Source organism: Neomonachus schauinslandi, chromosome 4 (assembly GCF_002201575.2).
Source record: "Neomonachus schauinslandi chromosome 4, ASM220157v2, whole genome shotgun sequence".
NCBI lineage: Eukaryota > Metazoa > Chordata > Mammalia > Carnivora > Phocidae > Neomonachus > Neomonachus schauinslandi.
In genome coordinates, this window is record NC_058406.1 from 33,518,374 (window position 1) to 33,540,166 (window position 21,793).

General features: G+C 45.2%; 1 protein-coding gene across 12 annotated transcripts in view; it reads left to right on the plus strand.

Moving 5' to 3' along the window:
* The window catches only part of ST3GAL3 (ST3 beta-galactoside alpha-2,3-sialyltransferase 3), a 160,085-nt gene that overhangs the window by 84,586 nt on the left and 53,706 nt on the right, over window positions 1-21,793 (plus strand). The gene's annotated exons all lie outside the window — the stretch shown is intronic.

The window sequence follows — 21,793 nt, forward strand, 5'->3', positions numbered from 1 at the left end:
AGGCTCCGAGCCATGGTATCAGAACTACGTGGCTTCAGGGAAGCATATCCAAATAAAGCAGGGAACAAAGAGGAGTTTCAGAGGCTGGCCGTTCCAGCACCTTTTCTCTTTGTCCATTTTGCATTCTGGAGTTCCTGACTTCCTGATACCAAGCTTGCTGAAAGAAGCTGTGCCAAACCCTGGGAGTTCCTTTTACCACTGCTGAGGGGCCTTGCTTCCATATCTGACTTTTCCTCTCAAGTTTTCTTTCCATGAAGCCGTAGTGTAGAGACGGTCCTGACATGCCAGAATGGACTTTGTCTGCAGTCTGGAGTGCAGTGAGACTATCAGGGTCATTTTGTTCCTTCAGAAAGTTCTCAGAGTGTCTGACTTAGAGGGGCTGGGGGAAAGCCTGCCCCAGGATGCTCTGGGAGTCAGGCTGTAGCACTTGCACCACAGGAGGGGTCCTAGAGGTGGCCTCTTGGGGTGGGATCTGTTCACTGGAGGAATGGCTTGCATCCCATCCCTGAGCAGGCTGAGGTTAGGGCACACAATGTACTTGAAGAGGAATGCTGAGAAACAGCTTGCCCAAAAGTGAATCCAGAATATTTGGTTTTTATGCTTCTTTATTTTTTTTTAAGATTTTATTCATTTATTTGAGAGAGAGAGCACAAGCAGGGGGAGCAGCAGAGGGAGAGGGAGAAGCAGACTCTGAGCAGGGAGACAGATGCGTGACTCCATCCCAGGACCCTGAGATCATGACCTGAGCTGAAAGCAGACACTTAATGACTGAGCTGCCCAGGCGCCCCTTTCCTTTTCTTTTTCTAATGTGAGCAATCCAAGTTTAGCTCCTTTTCTAAAATAGGGGCTCTGCTAGCTGAATATCTGGTGTCTAGATGGAGATCTCTTTGTCCAGGGTCTGCCTTCTGACTTCATTCCAAATAATTTTCTTCCCCCAGCTATTTATTGAGTACCTCTAGAGTGTCTGGTGCTATGTTCCATATTCTTATAAATGTTTTCTTAGGCTTACTTGACTCAGTCCTCTGGGCCAGACACTTGTGAGTTTTCCTTGACCTGGATATAGGTGTGGTTTGTCTTTTTTTTTTTTCCCTTTTTCCAATTGAAAGTAATACAAGCATATGGTTAAAGAAATAATAACTGAAAATGTGCAGAAGGGTATACGCTCCTGCTCCAGATCCCTGCCCCAGAGAAGGCCAGTAGTACCATAAATAGAAGCATCACGTATTTATTGTTTTGTATCTTGCTTTTTGCTCCTAACAATGTATGTTAGAGATTATCCTCTTACCAGCATATATGGTACTCTTATTTGTTTAATGATTACATAACATACGACTGTATGGATATATCATAATTTTTTAAAAAGTAAGATTTATTGAAGTTTAATTTATGTGCAGTAAAATCGACTTTTTGGTATAGTTGTAGGGATTTTGATAAATGCATACCTTTGAGCAACCACCACAACAGTCCAACAGAACATTTCTATCATCAGCCCCTGAAAGTTCCCTTGTGCTGCTTTGCAGTTAACCCCCCCCCGACCCCAGCCCCTGACGACCACTGATCAGTTTTCTGTCCCTGTAGTATTTCCAGAATTTTATATTAATGGAATCATACAGTGGGAAGCCTTTTGAGTGTGCCTCTTTCATTCGGTATAATGCATTGAGATTCATATGTGTGTTGTATGTGTCAGTTCCTTTTTATTGCTGAATGGCGTTCCATTGTATGGATGTAACATAGTGTGTTTACTCAGTAGTCAAAAGACATTTGGGTAAATTCTAGTTTGGGGTGATTATAATGAAAGCCATTATAAACATTTGTATATAGGATGTATGTTTAACTCTACAAGATATTACCAAACTGTTTTCCAAATTGACTGTACTGTTTTGCTTTCCTCCCATCAGTGTGTAAGAGTTCCAGCTGCTCCACATCTCTGCCATCAGTGTTTTTAGTCGTAGCTATCCTAATTTATAGTGATACCTCACTGTGGTTTTAATTTGCATTTTGCTAATGACTAATGATATTCCACTTCATTTTCATGTGCTTATTTGGCATTCTTTTCTCTTTGAGGAGTTGTCCAAATCTCTTGCTGTTTTTTAAATTGCTTGTCTTCTTACTGAATTGTAAGACAACTTTACATATTCTGGATAGAAGACCTCTGTCAGATGGATTTGCAAATATTTTCTTCCAGTCTATGGCTTGTCTTTTCATTCTCTTAATAATGTCTTTTACAGAGCAGAAGTTTTTAATCATGATGAAGTCCAGTTTATCAATTTTTTTCTTTTATGGATTTTGCTTTTGGTGTTTTATCTAAGAAATCTTACCCTAGTCCAAAGTCAAAAGGTCTTTTCTTATGTTTTCTTCTAAAATTTTTGTAGTTTTAGCCCTTACATTTAAGTCTATGACCCGTATCAAGTTAATTTTTGTATATAGTTTTGCATATGTATGTTCAGTTGTTCCAGAACCATTTGTTGAACACTAGTCTGTCTTCGTTGAATTGTGTTGGCATATTTGTTGAGAATCAGCTAAACATATATATGTGGGTCTCTTTCTGGAATTCTTGTTCCATTCCATTGATGTTTATGTCTATCCTTGCACCAATATCACACTAATATCATCCATAGACAATCATGTCTCCTATTAATAAAGACAGTTTTATTTTTTCCTTTTCAATCTGGATGCCTCTTTTTCCTTTTTCTGGCTCGTTGCACTAGCTAGACTCTTCAGTACAGTGTTGAATAGATGAGGTGAAAGTGAATATACTTGTCTGGTTTTCCAGTCTCAGGGGGAAAGCATTTAGTCTTTCACCATTATGGTGTTAGCTGTAGGTTTTTTCATAGATAACCTTTTCGGATAGAGGGTGTTCTCTTCTATTTCTAGTTTGTTGAGAATGTTTATAATGAATAATGTTGGATTTTGTCAAAAGCTGCTTTTTCGGCATCTTTTCTTCTTTAGTTTGTTAATATGGTGAATCACAATGATTTGTTTTTCACTGATTGATTTTTGAATGTTAAACCAACCTTTTATTACTGGAATAAACTTCATTTGACTCTAATGTATTGTTCTTTTTATATATTGCTGGGTTCAATTTAGTAGTGTTTTATTAAGGATTTTTGTTTCTCTGTTCATCTGAAATATTGGTCTTTAGTTTTCTTGTAATGTGTTTAGTTTTGGCATCAGGGTAATGCTGACATCATAGGACAAGTGAGGAAATATTCCTTCATCTGCAGTTTCCTGAAAGTTTTGTGTAGAACCGATAATAATTTTCTTTAAATGATTGATAGGATTTATCAACAAAGATGTCTAGGGCTACCTAGGTTTTGTATTAAGAAAATCCCTTTGGGGCTCCTGGGTGGCTCAGTTGGTTGAGTGTCTGACTTCTGGTTTCCGCTCAGGTCACGATCTCATGGGTTGTGAGAGCAAGCCCCGTGTGGGGCTCCATACTCAGCGGGGAGTCTGCTTGAGATTTTCTCCCTCACCCTCTGCTCCTCCCACTCATGCCCTCCCTCTCGCTCTCTGTCTCTCTAATACATAAATAAATCTTAAAAAAAAAAAGAAAATCCCTTTCTGGGAAGGTTTATGTATTTATTTATTTATTTTAAGTTGTTGGTTTTTTTTAAGATTTTACGTATTTTATTTATTTATTTATTTATTTTTTAAAGATTTTATTTATTTATTTGACAGAGAGAGACACAGCGAGAGAGGGAACACAAGCGGGGGGGGGGGGGGGGGGGAGGGAGAAGCAGGCTTCCTCACTGAGCAGGGAGCCCGATGTGGGGCTCGATCCCAGGACCCTGGGATCATGACCTGAGCCGAAGGCAGACGCTTAATGACTGAGCCACCCAGGCACCCTATAGAAATGTAATTCTTAATTAAAAAAACCTTCCCAGAGGGGCACCTTATCTTATCTTTATTATTTCCTACCTTACAATTATTTGGGGTTTAATTTGTTCCTTGTTTCTTGAGATAGAAGATTAGACTACTGATTTGATGCTTTGATTCCTTGATTTCATGCTATAAATTTCCCTCTGTAAACTGTATCAGCTGGGGCGCCTGGGTGGCTCAGTCGGTTAAGTGTCTGCCTTTGGCTCATGATCCAGGGTCCTGGGATGGAGCCCCACATCGGGCTACCTGCTTAGTAGGGAGTCTGCTTGTCCCTCTCCCTCTGCCCCTACCCTCCAGCTTGTGCTCTCCCTCTCTCTCTCTCTCCTCTCAAATGAATAAAGTCTTTAAAAAAAACTGGATCAGCTACATCGCACAAATTTTGATGTTGTATTATTTTCATTGAGTTAAAGGTATTTTCTAACTTCACTTGTGATTTCTACTTTGACCCATGGGTTCTTTTGAAGGGTTTTGCTTACTTTCCAAATATTTGAGGATGTTCCAAATATCTTTGTGTTGCAGATACCTGGTTTATTTTTGTTGTGATCACAGAATATTTTTTGTATGATTTTAATACTTCTAAGTTGATTGAGAACTGAGTTGTGCGATAAAATGTGGTCCATTTTGGTGAATATTCTGTGTGCATTTGAAATTTTTATGCTGTTATTGGGTATTCTATAAATGGCAATTAGATTAGGTTGGTTGATACTGTGTTTCAAGTCTCTTATATCCTTACTGATTTTCCATCAGTTATTGACAGAGGGATGTCGAGGTCTCCATTTATTAGTTTTTGCTTCACATATTTTGAAGCTGTGCCATTTAGTGTATGTACAGTTAGGATTGTTATACTCCCTTGCTGTGAACAGATTCCTTCAATGTTTTGAAATGTCCCTTTTTCCCTGGTGTAATAATCCTTGTTCTGAAATCTTCCTTGTTTATGTAGCCACTCCAGCCTTTTTAGAGTTAGCTTCATTGTGCTTTATGTTTTCCCATATTTTTATTTTTGTGTGTATTGTGGGGGGGAAGCATATATTTGTGTTTACCCTTGAGCCTCAGAGAAGTTGGGTCTCAGGGCTGGTTCACTCAGAGTGGGTCTTTTTTATGTTTAACTATCTGTGTCTTTATAATTAAAGTGAGTTTCTTGTAGACAGCACATAGTTGAGTCTTGCTTTTTTATCCAATCTGGCGATGTCTGCCTTTCATTGCAGTGCTTATACCATTTACATTTAATGTAATCCAGTGTGGTTGGGTTTAAATCTGTCTTGTTACTCATTTTCTGTTGTTTGTTTTTTTTTTCTTTCTTTTTCTACCTTCTTTTGGACAAATTGAATGTGTTTTATGGCTTCATCTTACCTACACGATTGGCTTAATAGCTATGCCTCTTTGTTTTATTTTTTCATGATTGTTCTAGAGTTTACAATATGCCTTTAATTTATAATTTACTTTCATATAATATTATAGGACTTCACTTGGAGTTTAGGAACCTTACAACAGTATAGTTCCATTACCCCTCCCATCCTTTGTGCAAAATAGCATTACATCTATGTATTATAAATCCACATATCATTGTTCTTATTTATTTTTGTTTTAAACAGTTATCTAAAGTGATTTAGAAATGAACTGGAAAAGGCATCCTGTAGAGTGGGAGAAGATATTTACAAATCATATATCTGATGTGGAGTTATATTTAGAATATATAAAGAACTACAACTCAACAACAAAGCAACTGATTAAAAAATGAGCAAAGGACTTGAATAGATATTTCTCCAAGGAAGATATACAGAGGGCCCAACAAACACCTGGAAAACTGTTCAACATCACTAATCATTAGGGAATGCAAATCAAAACCACGATGAGCTATCATCTTATCCCCATTAGGATGGTTGCTATCAAAAAAGAAAGAGAGCGTGAGAAAGAGAAAATAACAAGTGTTGACAAAGATGTAGAGAAATTGGAACCCTTGTACACTGTTGGCCAGAATGTAAAATGGTGCAGCCACTATGGGAACAGTATGATAATTCCTCAAAAAAATTGAAAATGGAATGACTATGTGACCCAGCAATTCCATTTCCGGGTATATACTCAAAAGAAATGAAAGCAGGGTCTCAAACTGATTATATATATATATATATATATTTTTTTTTTTTTTTTTAAGATTTTTTTTATTCATCTATTCATGAGAGACAGAGAGAGAGAGAGGCAGAGGGAGAAGCAGGCTCCCAAGGAGCAGAGAGCCCGATGCGGGACTCAATCCCAGGACCCTGAGATCACGACCTGAGCCGAAGGCAGACGCCCAACCATCTGAGCCACCCAGGCGCCCTCAAACTGATATATATATTTTTAATTAACATATAATGTATTATTTGTTTCAGGGGTACAGGTCTGCGATTCATCAGTATTACACAATTCACAGTGCTCACCATAGCAAACTGATATTTGTACACCCATGTTCATAGCAATGTTATTTTACAATAGCCAAAGCAATCCAAGTGTCTCTCAAGAGATGGAAGGATAAACAAAATGTGGTATACTCATACAATGGAACATTATTCAACCTTAAAAAAGAAGGAAATTTTAATATGCTACGACATGTTTGAGCCTTAAGGACATTATGCTAAGTGAAATAAGCCAGTCATAGAAAGAAAAATACGTTTGAGTTTGATAAGTTCTTTATAGATTTTGGATACTAGCCCTTTATCTGATATGTCATTTGCAAATATCTTCTCCCATTCTGTCGGTTGTCTTTTGGTTTTGTTGATTGTTTCCTTTGCTGTGCAAAAGCTTTTTATCTTGATGAAGTCCCAAGAGACTCACTTTTGCCCTTGCTTCCCTTGCCTTTGACGATGTTTCTAGGAAGAAGTTGCTGCGGCTGAGGTCAAAGAGAAAAAAAAAAGAAAAATATGTTTAATTCCACTTATATGAAGTACATAGAGTAGTCAAATTCACAGAGACAGAAAACAGAACCATGGTTGCCAGGGGTTGGGCAGGGAGGGGAAATGGGAAGTTGTTGTTTAGTGGATATAGAGTTTCAGTTTTGCAAGATGAAAAGAGTTCTGGACATTGGTTGCGTAATGTGTATGTATATACTTTAATAGTACTGAATTGTACACTTAAAAATGTTTAAGGTGGGGCGCCTGGGTGGCTCAGTCGTTAAGCGTCTGCCTTCAGCTCAGGTCATGATCCCGGGGTCCTGGGATCGAGCCCCGCGTCGGGCTCCCTGCTCGGCGGGAAGCCTGCTTCTCCCTCTCCCACTCTCCCCGCTTGTGTTCCCTCTCTCGCTGTGTCTCTCTCTGTCAAATAAATAAATAAAATCTTAAAAAAAATGTTTAAGATGGGGGCAACTTGCATGTGACTTTTGATCTTGGGGTTGTGATTTTGAGCCCCATGTTAGACATAGAGCTTACTTTAAAAAAATGTTTAAGATGGGGGCACGTGGGTGGCTTAGTCCATTAAGCATTTGACTCTTGATTTTGGCTCAGGTCATCATCTCAGGGTCCTGGGATTGAGCCCTGCATCAGACTCCATGCTCAGAGGGGAGGCTGCTTGAGGATTCTGTCTCTTCCTCTTCCTCTGTCCCTCCTTGTGCTTACATAGTCTCTCTCTCAAATAAATAAATCTTTAAAAAAAAGTTTAAGATGATATGTTATGTGTATTTTACCACAATTTAATTAAAAAAAATTTTTTTAAGAGTTTATTTTTAAGTAATCTCTACACCCAACGTGGGGCTTGAACTTGCAACCCTGAGACCACAGGTCAGTCGCATACTCTACCAACTGAGCCAGCCAGGTGCCCCCAATTTTTTAAAAAAATTTTACTGAGAGGGAAGTCTGTTTTAGTTATCCACAGACTTATTTTTACTGTGGGTCTTTCTCCCTTTGTATAGATACATATTTCTATATGGTTTCCCTTTTCATCTGCTTGAAGAACTTCTTGTAATGATTCCTGTGAGTCAAATTTAATGGCAATGCAGTCTTTCAGCTTTGGTTTCTCTGATAAAGTCTTTATTTTACATTAAGTTTTCTAAGTTTTTTGGGAGGGGGCGGGGGACTGGGGATACAATTCTAGGTTGACGATTTCATACACACTAAGTACTTCAAAGTTATAACTTTATTTTCTTTTGGCTTACATAATTTCTAATGAAAGTCTCTGTCATTCTTTTCTTGTTTTACCTCATATGTAATGTCTTTATCTTCCTCTGGCTGCTTTTTGAGATTTTTCTCTTTTTCACTGATTTTCAGTAATTTGATTATGATGTGCCTTATTGTAGTTTTCTTTAATTTAGTTTGGGATTTTTTCTTAGCTCCTTGCACCTATGGGTTCATAATTGTTGGTGTTTTAAAAATCAGATTTGGACTTTTTCTTGTCCTTATTTTTTTCAAATATTTTTCCTACCCCACCTCTCTTCCCAGGATTCTAGGGAATCCCACAGGCCACTGATGCTCTTCCCCCACCAACCCCAATCTTATTTCTCTCTGTGCCTCATTTTGGATAGTTGACATTGCTATGTTTTCACATCCACTGAGTTTTCTTTTGTAGTGTCCAGTCAGGTATTTATCCCATCTGGTGTATTTTCATATCAGATATTGAGTTTTTAATCTCTCGAGTTCCATTTAGGTCTTTTTATATCTTTCATTTCTTTTCTTGTTACGCTCATGTGTTCCTCTACCTTCTTGAACATGTGGAATATATTTACAATAGCTGTATTCACGTCCTTGTCTGCTAATGCCATCATCTCTGTCATTTCTGGGATGGTTTCTATTGATGATTTCTCTCCTGGTTATAGCCCATATTTTTTGGCTCTTTGTATTCCTGCCTGGTAATTTTTTATTAGATTCTAGGCATTGCAAAGTTTACATTTTTCTGTGCTAGATTTTGTCATCTTCTTTCAAAGAGACCTTGATTTTGCTTGGGCATGTGGTTGAGTTACTTGGAATCAGCTGTAGCCCTTTGAGGCTTGCTTTTAACACTGTTAGTGCAGTCTTTTGTCTGGGGCTAATTTATCCCCAGTTCTAATGTGGTACCATTCTGAGGACTCGACCCCATGCCTTGTGCTTTATGAGGTATTTCCACTTTGATTTATTTCCACTCAGGTTTGTGTGAATACTAACAATTCCCAGCCCTGTATGAGCATCAGGAATTGTTTGGTCTACTGTTTCCTCATGGTCTTTTCTCAGCCTCAGATTTTCCTCGCATATATACACAGAGAAGTGCTTGGCCAAAGATCTGAGGGGACCCCTTTGCAGATCTCTAGAGCTTTCTGTGCAGCTCTGTCCTCTATACTGGTCTTCTCCACAAATTCTAACCTCTTTGGTCTTCTAAATTGTGACCTGTTTCCTCAACTCTGGAAGACCACTGGGCTCACTTTGGGTTCCTCATCCCTGTACTGGTCTGAAAACTGTTTTTTTTTTCATGTATTTTGACTTGTTTTCTAGTTGTTTAAGGTAAGAGGTTAAATCCCATCCCTGTTATTCCATCATGGCTAGAAACAGAAGTCCCTTATTCTGTTTTACATGGCATCCATTGTACAGATGTATAATAGTTCAATTAGGTAATTCCCTATTGATGGACTTTTAGGCAATTTCTGATCTTTACTATTACAAATATTATTACATCACTGAATAACCTTTTCTATACATCATTTCCTACACATGTGAGATCACCTAGAATAAAGAAAAATATTTCTGGATCACAATTACAGGCATTTGCAACTTTGAAAGTTACTGGCAAATGGCCCTCAGTAAGCAGTTTTTGGATTTACATCCGCACATAGTAGTTTGTGAAGGTGCCTTCCTCTATGCTTTCTTCCAGTCCTTTTATAACTTTATTATTTATATTTGAATTATTAATCCATCTGGGTTTTTGTTTTGTGTTGTTTTTGGTGTTAAGAGTGATCCCTGGTATTGTAACTTAGGTTTGTTTATTTTTTTTCCTTGTGGGTAGCTAGCATTTCTTGATATTTTGACCAAATGTACTAAGTAAAATCAGGATTTTGATTTTTATAGCATCAACATTTTTAAAAATTTATTTGAGAGAGAGAGCACGAGCAGGGGGCAGAGGGAGAAGCAGGCTCCTCGCTGAGCAGGGAGCCCAACGTGGGGCTTGATCCCAGGACCCTAGGGTCGTGACCTGAGCCGAAGGCAGACACTTAACCGACTGAGCCACCTGCTATAGCATCAACATTTGACACAGAAGGTTTTACTGCAATTTTGATGTGTTAGTTTTGGCACAGTCTAAACCATTAAATCTTTATGTTTTGTGTTCTGTGTGTTGTTTTTTTGTTTTTTTTTAACCAAGTGCTGTGTGCAACATACATTCTTACTCTGTTCCTAAGCCTTTCTGCTTCCAGAGCCCAGCCAGTCACTGACTCCCACACCCGGGTACATGTGGGGGAGCAGGTGGTGGAAATGGAAGGGACGCTGATGTGCCAGCCGGTTCTGCCTACAGAGTCCTGCTTCTCAGGGAAGCCAGCCTGTTCCCTCGTAACCCTTTGTGCTGTCTGCTGGGAAGTCTTCCTTTCTTTCCCTGAGACTTGCCTGCCTGGAAACATCTTCTGCTAATGAGAGAGACAGGGAAGAGGGGGCATAAGGCCCAAAGGAACTCAGATTTATTGAGCACCTGCTTTGCTGTGAGCACTGGTGCTCTCATGGAAGGGGAAGTCTTCTACCTCCTCCACCCCTCTGCACCCACCCAGGTACTCTTTGCTTGATCTGTGCCACCGCAGTGTCGTACACATAGCTCTGTCATTGTACTTATAGTTATGTCTTGAAATTTCTTCTCCCCTGGCAGGCTGTGAACTTCTCAGCATAGAGACATGGTCTTGTTCATGGCTGCCAACACTTAGCACTTAGTAGGCACTTAATATTTATTTTATGAATGGATATTAATTTCTGCCCTCAGGAAACGGAGAGACCGAGCGTGTGAGGGATGTTGATAGAATAGTCTTTTAATGGAAAGAGCGAAGAAAATAATTATTTTGATGTAGAAGAATTATTTTGACATATACTAATACATGAAAGATTGGAAAGAGATGAGATGTGGAGACAGAAAGTTCTCACAGCTTTCTTACTTAGCATACTGTGTGATCTTGGAAAAGTCTGAGTATTACTTATCTCATTAAGTCAAGAAAATGAAATGAGCTGGTGTATCTTAGGGCTACAAATGTTGATCATTCCAGAAAATTTTAATGTTAGATGCTTACTAAATGAATTCCATTTTCTCAATGACTTTTATCATGATCAGATAAGTTTTTTTTCAGGAAGGAATAAAGATCCCAGAATAGGTCATGATCAACATTAAAAATGTAGTTTTAGGGGCAGGGTGGGGAATGTATGTACGTTTTTAAAGCAAAAAGTATAACTGATGAAACCTTAATTGACACACCCCATTTTCCTGGCAATCCTTTGCTACATACATTTGAGTCACCGTTTGTGCTTTGGTGAACGATTTTTTTTTTTTTTTGGTAATTTCTAAATTTATTTTTGGTGGGGCAGAGGGAGAGAAGAATTTTAAGCAGGCTCCACACCCAGCACGGAGCCCAACCCCCGGCTCAATCTCACGACCCTGAGATCATGACCTGAGCCAAAATCAAGAGTCAGACACTTAACTGACTGAGCCACCCAGGCGCCCCTTGGTGAAAGATTTAATATCATGTCTTTTAGATGGTGGCCAGTGGAGCCACTCAGCATGGGGAGCAAGTATAGCACGTACAGGCTAAGCCTGGGACAAACAGTTTGAGCAGAAAGCAGAAACCAAGTCCAGGCCATGGCCATGCTCCAGAGAAGGAATAGCAGCAGCAGTGATAGCTAACGCCTCTTGATATATCAGGTCGTCTGCTGAGACCTTTTCCTATCTTTCCTGTTTTAATCCTCCCAACAATCTTATGAGATAGGTGTTGTCACTAATCCAGTTTTAAGTATGGGAAGATGGGGGTGGAGAGAATCGATCAATTTGCTTAAGGTCATCAAGATGGGAAGTGATGAAGCCAAGTTTTGAACCCAAGCGCTCTGACTACAGAGCCCTGCCACATGCTGCTTCCTCTCCTAGCTGCTGTCTCATGATCAGGCTGGCTAGTGGCCAAAGTACAGAGGTCTACCAGATGGCTGGTGGTAGCTGAAAAGGTACTGGTGGGGAAATCACCCTCTTGCCCAGCTCTACAGAGGAAAACCTCACTTCTCTTAAGATCCACTTTGCTTTAGAAAGGCCAAGGTGCATGGTGTCTATCTGTGACTGTGTGTATGTGTGATTTTCATACCATTAAGGAATTATTGCCATGGTCCAAGATGGCTGAATTCCCAAGAGTGTAGGGATGGCCTTTGAAACCTTGCTGAGCTCTCTGAGGCAGGAAGTCTGGAATATTGACAGAGTCCCAGCTGCGTGTTTTGGGACCCTTGCTTGAGAAGGTACAAGAGGCCTATTGCACTGCCTTCAGGGGTTTTGAAAGCTTGTGGGCTCCTGGCCAGGGTAACTGGGTACCTGGTATCCCCACATTCCAAAGCTCCTTCCTCTCTGCTCTTCCAAGAAGGATCCTGGGATTCTTATTACTTCAATACCAGGGAGGGATGGTGGGATTGAAAGGCATCCCTGCTAAGCTTTGTTGCATACCATAAGTTACAGAGGAGAATAGAGCACCATCCACTTCTACAAAATTATTGTCCTTCCAAACTGGGAGCAAGTTGAGTACCTCCCAACCAAGAGAGTGCAGAGACTCATTACAGTTGCTTTCTCCACTCCTACTGCTTCCCTCCCTGAAATGCTCCTGCTCAGATCACTTGAAAGGACTAACTGACAAATCCAAGGGTAGACCTTCTCTTTTTCTGATCTCTCTCAAGTATTTGGCAGTATTGATTTCTTCCTCCATTTTGAAACTCTCTCCTCTCAGTAATCTTTGTCCAAACTCCCTTCCAGTTCTCCTCCTACTTCTCTGATTGTTCCTTCTCAGGCAAGCAGCCTTCTTTTCCTGTGCCCAGCTCTAAATGCTGATGTCTGCCAGGGCTCAGTTATGGTCCTCTGTACTTCTTACTTGACAGTATCAGCTAACAACTGTGTGCCAATGACTCTTAGCTCCTGATCTTGGGACCCAGATACCCAAATTCCTGCTGGACAGCTCCACTTGGATGACTCTCAAGCATCTCAAACTCAGTGTGCCCAACTCACTGAATTTCTGTTAAATCTAATCAGTCCATATTGCCTATTTCAGAGTGTCACCTGAGCCAGAATCTGAGAGGTCTTCTTTCTCCTCTCAACCACATATCCAATTAGTCATCGTGTCCTGACACTTCTGCCCTCTATAATATCTCTTCTCTGAGGTCAGTCCCTTCTCCTGTGCCCTGGTTCTTCAATCTCTCCTAGATCTTGGACCTAAAGACCCAGGAACCTGGATCTTCATTCTCTTTACTGACTCCTTCATACCACTGTTTTATCATACTGAAGTCTCTTGTAGCCCTTGAAAAGTTGCCACATTGGGCACCTGGTGGCTCAGTTGGTTGAGCGTCTGACTCTTGCTTTCAGCTCAAGTCATGATCTCATGAGTTGTGGGATTGAGCCCCATGTTGGACTCTGCACTCAGCAGGGGGTCTGCTTGAAGATTCTCTCCCTCTACCCGTGCCCCAACTCGCGCTTTCTGTCTCTCTAAAATAAATCAATAAATCTTTTTTTAAAAGTTGCCACATTGGCTCTACTATCCTGTAAACCTAAATGTAATAGCTACCATTTCATTTGTTCAACAAATCTTTACTGAGCACCTCCTATGTGCCAGACACTTTTCTAGGTGCTAGAGCTTCAGCATTGTATAAGATACATATAATCCGGGGCGCCTGGGTGGCTCAGTCATTAAGCGTCTGCCTTCGGCTCAGGTCATGATCCCGGGATCTGGGGATCGAGCCCCGCATCGGGCTCCCTGCTCAGCGGGAAGCCTGCTTCTCCCTCTCCCACTCCCCCTGCTTGTGTTCCCTCTCTCGCTGTGTCTCTCTCTGTCAAATAAATAAATAAAATCTTAAAAAAAAAAAAAAAGATATATATAATCTGTCCCTCAGAGACCTCAGAGACCATCTGCAGACATACACAGCCAGTGCATATAAAAGGTGACACAGTTTCATAGAGCACTTACTGTGTGCCAGCCTCTGTGCTAAACATTGTATATTCATTACTTCATTTAGTCTTTGCAGTAACCCTTTGGAATAAGTGTTATTTATGCCCACTTTACAGATGAAAAAGCTATAACTTAGCCACAGTCACAGTAGCACAGAGCCAGGAATCAAACCCACCAGCTCCACCGTATTTCCTGAGTCATGGCTCTGAACCATGAGCCTGTAGGGGAATGCAGATTCCTTTTGATTGGAGAGTGTTTTAAATATTCTCAGTGGGTACCCTGGGTGCTGGGCCTTTCTGGGAAGTGCGGAGCGTTCAGTAACTCAAGCTTCTCTGCACTGTGTCCAAGGGTCTGCAGCCCTTTGTGGGCTAGGCAGGCTAAATACCTGTCCTTGACCTGGACTCCAGCTTGAAGCTGGAGGAGTTGCCATCTGTGTCCTCTTGGTTCCTCTGCTGTCACTTTTTTCTTCATGTATTCCTCAGACCTCTGGGAACCAATCCATGATCTGCTTTTAAATTAACACTGCTCCAGGGGCGCCTGGGTGGCTCAGTCGGTTAAACGTCTGCCTTCAGCTCAGGTCATGATCCCAGGCTGCTGGGATCGAGGCCCACATCAGGCTCCCTGCTCAGCGGGGAGTCTGCTTCTCCCTCTCCTTCTGCTGCTCCCCTTGCTTGTGCTTTCTCTCTCTCTCCCACTCTCTGTCAAATAAATAAATAAAATCCTAAAAAAAAAAAATTAACACCATTCCTGTCTCCACCTCCTCCTTCCGCCTCCCCCCACCCTTCAAGGAATTTAGCCCCACCAGCCCTCCCTTCCCCGCCCTGTACCCTAGAGCTGGGAATCTCCTTCCTCTTTGCTCTCTACCCTAACCCTTATAGGCGAGTCTGTGGTAAGTGGCTAGAAGTTGTTTTCTGTGGAAAAATCTCCTTCCCTAGATGATTGGGGACCCATACTTCTCTGCACTGGTGACTGTTGCAGAAAACCTGCTGGGTTTTCCCTGGTTCTGAATTCATCTGCTGCAGATGAGGGGCTAGGCCTCAGTCTGCTAACTGCCGTGGATGATGTCAGTATCTTTCTCCTGCCGGGTTCAGGACCTGAGGAGCCTTGTCTTGTCCTCTCTCCAGCTTCTCCTCAAGGTGAATGCCAGGCAGAACCCTTGGGAATCAGTCAGTAGGAAACCTGGTATGTGCTATGGAATCAAAAGTGATGTGAGCTGGTCTGCAGCCAGATTTTTGAGAAATTGATAACAAAGTTCTAGAAATATCTATAGCAACTAGAGTAAGTTTATGTCAGTTGAATCTAATAATTAAAAAATGGAGCTTATATTTTATATGTGTTTTAATTTTTCTAGTGATTCATTTTTATTTTATTTATTTGTTTATTTTAAAGATTTTATTTATTTATTTGACAGAGAGATAGAGAGAGAGCACAAGTAGGCAGAGAGGAAGGTAGAGGGAGAGGGAGAAGCAGGCTGTCCACCGTGCAGGGAGCCCAATGTGGGACTCAATCCCAGGATCCCGGGATTATGACCTGAGCCGAAGGCAGACTCTTAACTGACTGAGCCACCTAGGTGCCCCTGTTTTATTTATTTTTAAGAGATTTTTATTTGAGAGAGAGCGAGAAAGAGAGAGCACAGAGGGAGAGGGAGAAGCAGATTCCCCTCTGAGCAGAGAGCCTGATGCGGGGCTCGGTCCCGGGACTTGAGATCATGATCTGAGCCGACGGCGGATGCTTAACCGACTGAGGCATCCAGGCGCCCTTATTTTTATTTTTATTTTTATTTTTTTAAGTAAGTTCCACACCCAGTGTGGAGCCCAATGCGGGGCTTGAACTCAACGCCCCTAAGGTCAAGACCTGAGCTGAAATCAAGGGTCAGACGCTTCACCGACTGAGCCACCCAGGTGCCCCCGTTTTTATTATACTTCATAAAAGTATCACTCTGTGACAGACTTGAAGTTTCAAAAGCAAAACAAGCTGGTCCTTATTCACAGATGGCTTGCGAAGCACGGGACTGCAGCGGTAAGAGCCCAGGCTTTGGAAGTGAGTAGGGCGGGCCCTCCCTTTCCTCGTCTATACCTACTGACCTCAAGACGAAGGGAGGCAGCACACAGAGACACAAGCACATATCCAGAATATGTGCTCTGCACGCCGTGGGGACAGAAGGCTCTGGAGGCCCAGAGGAGGCCCTTAGGCAGGAGGGGCTGGCGAGAGATGAGTGGGGAATTCCTGGTGCAGGTGATCCCTGAGCCGTGCCCGGGAGGATGGGGCTTCAGGATCAAGGTCGCACGCACGGGCGTGGAGCAGCCTCCTCCCTCGCAGACCAAGCTGCAGGCTGTGTAGGGCAGCCAGAATCCTAGAGGTGCTTAGAAGCACAGTCCCTGGTGAGAGCGGGCAGGCAGGCCGGCTGCATTCCTGTGGTATTTGAGGATTGATCTTGTCAGATTAACAGCTTTGCTTTTCTTGGTTGAGGTACAAGATCCCCACGTGGGGAGCTGAGCTGCTTGTGAAGAGCAAAAGCTGGTGAAAGCACAAAACGTGATCCTGGCCCTTCTCCCAAGCCGAGAGGCTCCAGGCCAGGAACAGCGCTGCAGGGCTCTGTCTCTCTGGCTCCACAGTGAGAGGGAGGGCTCCCGACCGAGCTCCACCCACACATATCCCAGGGCCGAGGCAGAAGGTGGGCAGAGCCGAGGCCGCTGGCCTTTTCAGGACTGGGTCCTGCCCTCCTGACTCTGTCTGCATTTCGAGGAATGGGGATGGACGCTGTGTGACTGGCCTCAGGGAACTAGCCAGAGGGAGAAGGGAGAAGCAGTGCTGAAGCCTGACCTCTCCCAGGGGGAGGCAGGACACCAGCCCACCATGCCTGCCTTCGGTCATGAGAGCTTTCTACCATCCGCCCAATGCCATGCATGGAGTCCAGGCCTAGGCATATGAAGTAGCCAGAGGGAAGCCACAGCCCCACCCAGATAGCACGAGGTCAGTGAACCGCTCAGCGGAGAGGTCTGGGCTGGAGGAACAATTTGGAGGTAATTCATACACGAACCTCAGAGGGTGGATGAGATTGTCCAAGATGATGTGGTCTCTGCTCTTGGGAGACCCTGATGAGGAAAACACAAGCCTGACTCCTGGCAGCATCACAAAGGCAGGTCTGTTGACAGGTGGCCCTGTGGCATCTCCGTGCCTCTTGTGTTGGGACAGACCCATCGTCCTTCCCTGTGTTCCAGGGGCTTAGTCTGGGGAAGTTTCCTGCAGCAGGACCAGTTGAGAAGTTTGAAAACAGATGGTTGGAAAAAACAAAAGGACACCCTGTACTCTGTTGCTCAGTCCCTCAGGAAAGAGGGTCTAAGGCCAGAGGCCAACTGCAGAGCTTGCCCAAGAAGCATATCCCCAAATGGAACAAGACCCCCATATGGGGCAAGGCAGTGGTGCCCGGGGCCTGGGCTCAGAAGCCAGCTCTATGGAGCCTAGTGATGGTTCTGTGCTTGCTATCCGCACTATCCTTGCTTCCATGCATCCAAGGGTGGCTGTGATCAGTGCAGTTCTGGCCAGGTAAAGGGCTGTCTCCACTGATTCCCTATCTCCCCCCTCTACCCTCCTGCACACCCCCAGGACCTGCAAGGGGGATTAAGGGCAGGACTTCGCCCAGCTGCGTGTTTGCCCTTAGGACCCTCTCTAAGCCTCTGTCTACACACCTGTGCCTTTCTCTTCCTGCTCAGAAGCTAATGCATGCACAAGTGCCCCTCAAATCTGGGTCCTTCCCCCCTCAATGGGCTTGGCTGCACTCTTCCCCTGCCCCCGAGGGAGGATGCAGTGAGAATGACCCCTGGTTCGATTAGGTCCTGGGAGCCCACGTGGTTCCCCTGATGGAAAGAATCCTTCCTCAGAAGCAGTGACCTTTTTTTTAAATATGGCCAGCAGCTTCCTCTGGTGAAGCCAGCCCTGCTGGTGGCCTAGTTCTCCTGAGGTTGAATGCAGAGCAGAGTGCAGCAAACCATGCCCCGGGGCTCAAGACCAGGGGGAAGGACTGCTCATCCGTGACACTTGGGCCTTTGACCCAGCCCTGTCTCCAGCAGCCTCCAGCAAAGTCTCGGACCCTCAGGAAAATGCATTCCTTTGCTGCTCAGATTATCAGGAGGAAGCAAAGGGTTTGGGGGCTGTAGTCTGGCCAAGGAGAGCTGGCAGCACGGGCACCGCTGCATTGAGGATGCAGGCTCAGGAGTGAGCCTGGCTCCCTCCATCTGTTCGGCGACTCACACAGAGACTCCATGGAGGAGCACTTGCTGAAGGAAGAAAGGACAGACTGCCCTTTCTCAGCCCTGCCTCCGGAGCCCTAGGGCCCACCCCTGTGAGTAGCAGCTCTGGTCCTTGTCCAGCCATGAGCCCTCTCCAGCTGGGGCCTGGGGGCTGGATGTAGGCAGCAAGAGGAGGGCAAGAACGCAGGCTCCCTGCAGCCCCCACGCTCCCTCTGGCCGGAGGTTGGTCATTTTCTTCCCAGGCCATGACTGCACTGAGCTACTGGCTGTATTTCAGCTTTTTTCTGAAGGTTGGCCTGGATTTCGGGAAGTAGAGAGCTTCGTACCTGGGACAGCAGTGGTCCTACCATATTCAGACTGTCCTGACTTGGCGCTGGGGTGAAGTTGGTTAGGGGCTATGGGGAGGGGCGTCTTTGCCACCTGACTTCACCAGTGGGCCAGTGATTGCTTGAGGTCGGGCCCAGTCAGTGCCTACGCCAGGTTCACAGCATCTCATGCATGCTATCTCAACAGAGACCAAACGTGGCTTGGGGATCCCCCACCTCAGGCTGTGCAGGTGCAAAGAGCTTGGTTTTGGTGTCAAGCAAACCTGGGTTTGAATCCCAGCTTGCGAACAGCCCTGCCTCGTAGGCAGTCATGAGGATCCCACGTCCGTGCGGCCTGTGGCCTCATGCTGGCCAACACAGCAGCGGGCGCCTGGTCGGGGCGTACCTGGTGTCCTCACACCCCGGATGCTTCGGCTCTCCGAGAGACCTTCCAGTAATGTATCTCGGCCAGGCGCCGTCAGGACTTGTCCAGGCTGTGTATATAAACCCAGGTGATTGGCATTTGTTGATACAGGAATGCCTCCCCGTATCGGGAAGTGTGGCTTTGGGCAACTCCAGCCACACAGGATGCAACCGATAACTTGTAATTTAGTAAGAAGGCTTCTCAGAGCTGTCAGAGCACCAGGGAACTGAGGCAGCCTCCTGGTGCCATAACCCTGGGGTGGCCTTGCCCTACTAAGCCATAGTCTTTTTCACCTTTGTGCTGCACACATGCTCTCCCCCCAGCCTGGAACGCTCTTCTGCAAACTCTGTGCCTACAGAACCACTACATTCACTTCAGCAAGCAGCCCGAATGTCACCTGGCTTGGCGCACGGTAATCTCTACTCAAGACCTGCTTGTGGCAGCTTCTCCCTCAGCAGCGGCGTGCTCTCAGCCCGGGGGGCTGGCCGCACGCAGCTGCCATCCAGAGTGTCCCCCTCACGTTCTCCACCTCTCAGGCTCCAACTCAAGTGTCACGTCCTCTGCGAAGCTCTTCCCTGGATCCCCAGCAGAGTCGGTCTTGGGGCTCCCACAGCTTTGTGCGTCTCTGTCTGTGACATTTCACACATCGTGTTGTAGCTCCCTCCCGGGTGCTCCACTACGCCTGGTCTAATCTTCACCTGCAGTCCTCCCTGTGTCCCCACTTACTGGGAATGAACTGGGGAGAGCTCCCGTTCCCCTTGTCCTTGTCCGTCCTCAGCACAGTTGTCACAGCTAGCTTTGGCTTGGAGAGGGAAATGGAAGCAGGGGAGTCCTGCTGACCTTCTTGCGTGACATCCAGACCCACTGTGTCTCTGGACCCAGCGCTCTGGGCTTCCTTCCCAGCAGCCACACCTCTGGCACCAACAGTGGGAAGAGTCTAAAATGATTCTGAGAATATTATTAATTTCTAGATAATGCTCCCTTCAAAACTGAGTTTGATGGTCTCCTTCAGCTCAAATAATTGAGAATTGCATATTTGCTTTTTTACTCAGTGAATGCATTTTTATTGCGTGCCTATGTTGGACACTGGAAAAATGGTTTTGAAAAAGGCAGGCACGGGCGCCTGGGTGGCTCAGTTGGTTAAGCGACTGCCTTCGGCTCAGGTCATGATCCTGGAGTCCCGGGATCGAGTCCCACGTCGGGCTCCCTGCTAAGCAGGGAGTCTGCTTCTCTCTCTGACCCTCCCCCCTCTCACGCTCTATCTCATTCTCTCTCTCAAATAAATAAATAAAATCTTTAAAAAAAAAAAAAAGAAAAAAAGAAAAAGGCAGGCATGGTGCCAGATCCCCATGTGGGGAATGTAAGTTGAGGTTGTACCTCAGGGCTCTGGTGCCATTCAGGCCGGATTGTCCGAGAGCCTCCTCAGCGCTGCCTCCCCGCACCGGGCCAGGGTCTGGCGCCAGCACAGGCCGTTGCAGAGTGAGTGCCACACAGTAGCTCTCTGAGCTGCGGCAGGACCGAGGGGATGACAGCTTTGGAGCCGCAGAAAAACTGGCTTGTGAATGGCGTTCATGGAGCAGGGCTTTAGGGAGACAGAAATGACATCTGAAAAGACTTCTGAGCAAGTCTTCTTGGCATGTTCACCCAAGTCAGGCCTAAACAAAAGGCTGTTGATGACATTTCTTCGGCACAAGTCACGAAAAGCTTCAGACCGAGGGTGAGCAATTTCTGCTTCTGCAATTCAGAGACCATAAAGAATGAAGAATGGCTTGGGGAGACTGGGGCTCCATAATTAAGCCACCATCAGCCCCCTGGAATTGGGCATGTCTGCACAGCATGTGGTCTCCATCCCCAGATCCCCATGCAGAGGCTCCCGCTGAGACAGGGAGTGCCCTCAGCATGCAAGAGAGCCTCCCGTGTCCTCCACCTCTGTGGGGACTGGACCAGCCCTCACAGAGTTCCCTCTGGACCCTGCCTATGGAGGCTGCTTCTTCCTCCACTCCTGACCCCCAGGGACCCAGGGTAGATTCTGCCCCTTTCCCAGCCCCTGAGCACCCCCTCTCTGCCAAGTCTTGTGCAGAGCTTTGGAGGACAGCGATAAGAGTCACTGCCTCCCAGGAGCTTATGGTGAGTGGGTGACAAGCAGGACAACGGGGTGACTGCAAGGAATGAGCAAGCCAAGCAGATTAGGGTGGGCAGGCAGGAAGGGCTTCCTAGAGGAGGTGCCACCCGTGCTGACTGTTGGAGGGCATTAGCAGCTGGCCAGGCAAAGAGTCTGGCAAGGGCATGCCCCCTGAGGGAGGGAGGCTCCTTGGCAAGTCATTTGGGCTGCCTGGAGTAGAGGCTCTGGGGTGGGAACAGGCCCTGAATGCCATGCCAAGGTGTTTATGATGAGGTCAGTGAAGGTTTCAAGGCAGGGAGGGAAGGGTGGCATTGGATTTGTGCTTTAGAAAGGTCATTCATTACCTGGGGCACCTGGGTGGCTCAGTCAGTTAAGTGTCCGACTCTTGGTTTTGGCTCAGGTCATGATCTCAGGGTCCTGGGATCAAGCCCTGAGTAGTCGAGTAGTTGGGCTCTGCACTCAGCAGGAAGTCAGCTTGAGGATTCTCTCTCTCTGCCCCTCCCCGTACTCTCTCACAGTGCGCGCTCTCTCTCTCTTTCTCTCTTTGAAATAAATAAATCTTTAAAAAAAAGAAAGGTGGGGTGCCTGGGTGGCTCTCAATCGTTAAGTGTCTGCCTTCGACTGAGGTCATGATCCCTGGGTGCTGGGATCGAGCCCCGCATCGGGCTCCCTGCTCTGCAGGAAGCCTGCTTCTCCCTCTCCCACTCCCCCTGCTTGTGTTCCCTCTCT